Source organism: Blennius ocellaris, assembly GCF_963422515.1.
Source record: "Blennius ocellaris genome assembly, chromosome: 15".
Classification (NCBI taxonomy): domain Eukaryota; kingdom Metazoa; phylum Chordata; class Actinopteri; order Blenniiformes; family Blenniidae; genus Blennius; species Blennius ocellaris.
In genome coordinates this window covers 26,832,366-26,839,430 of record NC_137664.1, presented here as the reverse complement: position 1 = coordinate 26,839,430, position 7,065 = coordinate 26,832,366, and positions in this window count along the sequence as shown.

The window sequence follows — 7,065 nt, the reverse complement described above, 5'->3', positions numbered from 1 at the left end:
GGCCTGTCTCCTGTATGTCCTCCATGCTCTGGACACTGTTCAGGGAGACACAGCAAACCATCTTGCCACAGCTCATTGATGTTCCATCTTGGATGAGCTGCACAACCTGAGCATCTTGTGTTGGTTGTCGACTCTGTCTCCTGCTCCTCCAGGACTGAAACACTAACAACATTCTAAAGTGAGCAGAACGTCAACCAGGAACCAGGAGAACAGCATCATGGTTTGTGGTCACCAGGTGAAGAACCACTGCTTTATAGGACTTGTCTTGATGATTGTTTGATTGTTGTGATATGAAATGTTTCTTGTCACAACAATCAAGAGACACTAAATCACTATTAATCTAGTTGCTGTTGTTGGTGTTTGACAAAGCAAAGCTTGGCGAAGCCTTGATTAATCCGAGGACCTCATGCATCCAAAGCACACTCTACCACTGAGGTGTTGTCTACTTTGTTAAGCTGGGTTTGTTTTCCAACTTCATGAAAGACCAGGAGGAAAACTCCTGAGCAACTTGTCTTCACCTTTCACTATCAAAGCTTTGATTGTGTGTCTGGTTGCTGGAGCTGCTTTTCTTGGAAGGGTGTGGCTCACAGTATAAAGGCCCATGTTACAGTGCTCAGTGGTCATCGGGGGGTCGATGGCTCTTAGTAGGTATTGATGAGATCCGCAGCTCAGAGAGTTTGTTCTGGAGAATAAACACTCTATTGCATCCAAGTCTGACTTCTCATCTACTTTTTGCTCCAAGACTTAAGTTTTTTACCATTTGAGTTGAAGAATTAGAGAAAATGCTCATGGAATCATTTGACACCACAACTGGCCCTGATCGACGTGTCATGATTTATCCAGGACGCTTTACAGTTGTGGTCAAAAGTTTACAAACACTTGCAAAGAACATGATGTCATGGCTGTCTTGAGTTTCCAATTTCTACAACTCTTATTCTTCTGTGAAAGAGTTTTTGGAGTACATGCTTCTTTGTGACAAAAAATAATCATGAAAGTTTGATTCTTTTATGAATTCATTATGGGTCAACTGATAATGTAATAGTATTTGTAAATCACCTTACAACACAAAATAAGTCAAATTGCTTCACATCAACATAGACTCGTTTTGATTGTGAATTGAAAAACAAAAGAACAAATGATGCAAGGATTTAAAAAGCTCAGTGTGTCTTTGTGCCGAGAAACCCGACTCCTTGAACTGGCTCGGGTTTTTGAGTCGTTCATCCAAGTGAACCAGTTGTCTGAGTCATTTGAGTCATTTGGTTTAGCTGTGCATGTGCACTATTTCCACTGGCATCCAGAATGGCAGATATACAGTATATATTAATATATGCATATGATTTCTTTTTCCTTCCAACATTCTGATTTTCTTTTTTTACTAGCATCAATAAATAATGTGATGTTCATAGGGCAGAACTAATATTAAGTGTAACACAATACCTGCTACAGTCATATTTTAACATTGTTTATTGTGTATTTATTCATGTATTTATCTCAACAAGCTTTGCGAAACAATGTGTGTTTTGATTTTTTCTCTCCGCCGTCACTCAGAAGCTTTCTGAGCTTTCAGATTTTCAGGTGAGGGAGGGGCGGAGGCTCACCGCTCGACACAGCGGAAGTGCTACTGACCGATTCAGTGAACGACTCTTTCAAGTTTCGAGGTGAGTCGGTCATGTGAGCTGAACAACTGAAACAAGGTGAGTCGGTTATTTGTGCTGGACTTCACCTACGAGCTGACTGGAGCTGCTGAAAGCCTCGTGTGAATGGAAGGAGCCGGAAGCTGCTGTGCTTAGCAGCTAGCATTAGCGGCTCGGCTACAAGCTGCTTTTAGCAGCTCTTTTAGCAGCTCTTTTAGCATTACAGCTGCTTTTAGCAGCTCTTTTATCATTGCAGCTGCTTTTCTCACAGGGCGACTAAAGTGAGTAATGGAGTTAGACAAGCAGCAGAACAGTGACATTTATATTTTGCTCTCTGCGGCTGGAGGCTGTAGCAAGAATGACTCAGTGAACGAGTTAATGAATGTGATAACTCGTGAGTCACCATTCAGTAAAGTGACTCGCGGGTTTTGAACGAGTCGGTCAAATTCGATCATCACTAGTGTGTATTCAAAACTGTGGTTTTGATCATCACAAATCAATTCACTAAGATTTTAGAATTTATTCACTTCAGAAGACTAAACAAATAACGATCCTACACTAAAGTGAAGGTTGATCCTGAGATCTGGACTGCCGTCAACAGACCAGGTCGGGATTAAAAACTGTGGCCTTGTTGCATGATGTGACGCAGGCGAGAGTCTCACCCTCATGCGGTTCCTAATGTTCAGAACCCAGAATGTCTTCTTGCATACTTACATTGAGCCAACAACCTCAGTGTTTTCTTAGCAAATATTGGAATCTCTTGGACCCTGCTGTTATCCAGTGGTGGTACAAAGTGACCAAAGGGAGTCGTTGGTGGCGACTGCGACACTTCATGTCACGCTGCAGCTCAATGAGCTCCAGCTGCAGGAGGTGCACCATCGGGGTCCAGGGGGAGATCAGAAGGAAGAGAGAGTTCTTTGGTATTTCAGTGGAGCAAATACTTCCATTTCCACCTGTCCTAAAAGTGGCGCCCTCGCTGTCAACTTTCCTTTTTTAGTCAGTCGTCATTTTACAAATGAGCTGGAAAATGATGACACGGATCACATGGTCTATTGCCATATTCTGGTGAAATATAAAATAGCTTTTTTTGTATGTACACTATGAACACTGCTGGCGAGCCGCATATTTTGAATTTTTATTTAACATTTTTAAACAGAGCCTGAGGGCTGGGGGCCACAATTTGGCCCCAGGCTGGTACTTTGGACTTGCCTGACATATTATGACCACTTCAAGCAGAAAACCAGATTTCTAATGTCTTTGCACACACTTCTTATGTAGAGTTGTGGTTTCATTGAGCTGCCTACAGGTGACAGGAGTGAGCCGCTATTGGCTCGGCGCTGCTTGAATGATGAAAACTCCATGCTTGTTTGGTGTTGTGATGAAAGCCAAATATGTCCACCTCACAGAAGAAAATAAAATAAAAGTGTGTGTGTGTGTGTGTGTGTGTGTGTGTGTGTGTGTGTGTGTGTGTGTGTGTGTGTGTGTGTGTGTGTGTGTGTGTGTGTGTGTGTGTGTGTGTGTGTGTGTGTGTGTGTTTAGAAGCAAGATGCATGGACAGCTCATCCACAAAACTGCAATCTTGGCTACAATGGAGAAGCAGGCAGACGGCAGACAAGTCTTCCATGCTGCTTCTTTCTCTTCATCACTGACTGCTCTGAAGTTAAGACAACTTATAAAGCTGCAGTCAAGCCCTGTTGGAAGGGAGGAGATGAAGGAGCAAAATGTTCAATAAAATCGCTTCTCCTTGCATTTGCATTCTGTAATCCTTCCTAAATTTTCTCTCACACCCTGCTTCTCTTCCCGCTGTGTCAGAAGTCCTCTGTAATCCCTTGAACCCCTCTTTCAGAGGAGCCACAAAAACAACCTTTTATTTATTTTTCTTTTCAGATTGTAGGGTGCAATCCTTCAAGGAAGATGCACGGCTGGACATCTGCGGTGGGAAGAAACAAACAAAGCTGCAAGTCTGACAGGACCCCGGAGCAAATCCAATTTTCTGCCTATTTTTCAGTTGTCTGACCAATCAGAATGTTCTCTGTTTAAACAAGTTGCTATATGGAGCTGTCTGCATAATAAAGGAGAGATTACACTCAGATTACTTAGGTATTAAATGACAAGAGCCCCTTCCGGCTCATAACAAAACCCCTCATTGATCCCAATTCCCCTCCTCCAGTTCTTCCCCATAGTCTTCCTGGTGTCATCCTGACAAATGGTTCCCAGTGAGACGCTTCCCATTTATACACCTTAAGTTAGTCATTTGTAACATTTCAGTGACCGAGCATGAATTGTCATGTATTTTTACACATAAAGATACATAATTTGTTTGAAGAAGTAGCTCAACATTGGTTTAAAATCACGGCTGCAGAAAGAAGAAAAGGTTGCATGGTCCTTCATAGAAAAGACACTTGAAGTGGAAACATTTAAAAAAGCCTGTTCCCGATATCCAATGCAAGCCTTCACAAAAAAGACTAAAACCACACACTCTAGGGGCCATCTGGGGCGGGGGTGTCATGGCTTGGGTGGTTGGTGGCCCTGCGTTGGGGGGGGGGGGGGGCGGCTTCTGTCCTACAGCTGACTGGAGCTGATCCAGGGCCGTAAATGTGGGAGATGGTCCGGGGGTGCATGGGTGTGGGTGTGTACGTGTGTGTGTGTGTGTGTGTGTGTGTGTGTGTGTGTGTGTGTGTGTGTGTGTGTGTGTGTGTGTGTGTGTGTGTGTGTGTGTGTGTGTGTGGGTGTTCTATATATAAGTATGGGTGTTGTCTTGCATGAGTACATGAGTATGTGAGGGTGTGAGGGTGTGGGGGGATCTACGCTCCCTAGCCGCTGGCCTCCAGCCGGGCTCGTGCTGGGCCATGCGGGTCTTAGACTCTGCTCTTCGGCCGTCGGGTGGGGTGGGGGGGCTTCCTGTCCGGGTCCTCTCGGGGTGCCTTGTCAGGGTGGGTGTTGGTCACTTCAGAGCCAGACTCTTGAATCAGCTCTAGGGACGGCAAATGAGGCCTCAGGCCACCCTGCCACTCCTGTACAAACTGGTTCTGTTCCTCATGTCTGACTGATCCAGTACAAACTGGTTCTGTTCCTCATGTCTGACTGATCCAGTACAAACTGGTTCTGTTCCTCATGTCTGACTGATCCAGTACAAACTGGTTCTGTTCCTCTGATCCAGTACAAACTGGTTCTGTTCCTCATGAGCCAGTACAAACTGGTTCTGTTCCTCATGTCTGACTGATCCAGTACAAACTGGTTCTGTTCCTCTGATCCAGTACAAACTGGTTCTGTTCCTCATGATCCAGTACAAACTGGTTCTGTTCCTCATGTCTGACTGATCCAGTACAAACTGGTTCTGTTCCTCGTGTCTGACTGATCCAGTACAAACTGGTTCTGTTCCTCATGTCTGACTGATCCAGTACAAACTGGTTCTGTTCCTCTGATCCAGTACAAACTGGTTCTGTTCCTCATGATCCAGTACAAACTGGTTCTGTTCCTCATGTCTGACTGATCCAGTACAAACTGGTTCTGTTCCTCTGATCCAGTACAAACTGGTTCTGTTCCTCATGATCCAGTACAAACTGGTTCTGTTCCTCATGTCTGACTGATCCAGTACAAACTGGTTCTGTTCCTCGTGTCTGACTGATCCAGTACAAACTGGTTCTGTTCCTCATGTCTGACTGATCCAATACAAACTGGTTCTGTTCCTCGTGTCTGACTGATCCAGTACAAACTGGTTCTGTTCCTCATGTCTGACTGATCCAATACAAACTGGTTCTGTTCCTCATCTCTGACTGATCCAGTACAAACTGGTTCTGTTCCTCTGATCCAGTACAAACTGGTTCTGTTCCTCATCTCTGACTGATCCAGTACAAACTGGTTCTGTTCCTCTGATCCAGTACAAACTGGTTCTGTTCCTCATCTCTGACTGATCCAGTACAAACTGGTTCTGTTCCTCGTGTCTGACTGATCCAGACTGATCCAGTACAAACTGGTTCTGTTCCTCGTGTCTGACTGATCCAGTACAAACTGGTTCTGTTCCTCATCTCTGACTGATCCAGTACAAACTGGTTCTGTTCCTCTGATCCAGTACAAACTGGTTCTGTTCCTCATCTCTGACTGATCCAGTACAAACTGGTTCTGTTCCTCGTGTCTGACTGATCCAGTACAAACTGGTTCTGTTCCTCATGTCTGACTGATCCAATACAAACTGGTTCTGTTCCTCATCTCTGACTGCTCCAGTACAAACTGGTTCTGTTCCTCTGATCCAGTACAAACTGGTTCTGTTCCTCATCTCTGACTGATCCAGTACAAACTGGTTCTGTTCCTCGTGTCTGACTGATCCAGACTGATCCAGTACAAACTGGTTCTGTTCCTCGTGTCTGACTGATCCAGTACAAACTGGTTCTGTTCCTCATCTCTGACTGATCCAGTACAAACTGGTTCTGTTCCTCTGATCCAGTACAAACTGGTTCTGTTCCTCATCTCTGACTGATCCAGTACAAACTGGTTCTGTTCCTCGTGTCTGACTGATCCAGACTGATCCAGTACAAACTGGGTCACATGACGATTCTGTTCCTCAGCATATCAGCAATATGAACATTACACTGATGTTTGTTACGCAGCAGGACTCTCTGCAGTCTGTGTCCTGTGTTTAATGTATGCGTGAGAGAATTGTTCCTGCTGATTGTAACAATATAGCAGAGAAAAGTCAGGACAGTGAGGCTGCAGGTACCCAGCCTCACCTCAAGAGGGCGATAGGTGATATGGGTGACACTGAAAATATCTGCCCCAGTTTAGTGTTTTTGTCCATTTCACTTCATATGTGATGAAAAAAATATTTTCACAAACAATTTTGAGAGCGATTTCAGATATTCATGCAAAATAAGTGTTATATGAGTCCCAAATGTCCTACTTTAAACTGTGATGGTGAACGTTTTAATGTTTCTAATGTGATATTTATGAAGTGGAGATTTTCTTTCTGCTTTGTTGATCAGATATTTTCTTTATAATCAATTAATTGTGATTAATTCGAAGCAACAGAACCAAACATTTGAATCTAAAATTGTCTGATTCAAACATGTTATGCCTCAGCTTCATCCGTCTGGTTTCCTTCAAATTAGTTTCCTTTTGACAAGGAGTGAAATAGTTGGTGTTAAAACGTTTTTTTCAGCAAGTCCAGCAACATGACACATACATGAGGAAGTACATACACACACTCATTCACGTACACACATTTACACTTATACACACATACAAATACACACTTCCCAATGTGGACCACCACTCTACCAAGACACACACACACGCACGCACGCACACACACACTCACTCACACTCGTACACATTCTAATAAAGGTTGTGGGTTTCATTGATACACATACATACAGTCGTGCAGGAGCGCACGTACACAGGATGAGGTTGACACCAACAGTTGGACATCAGCACA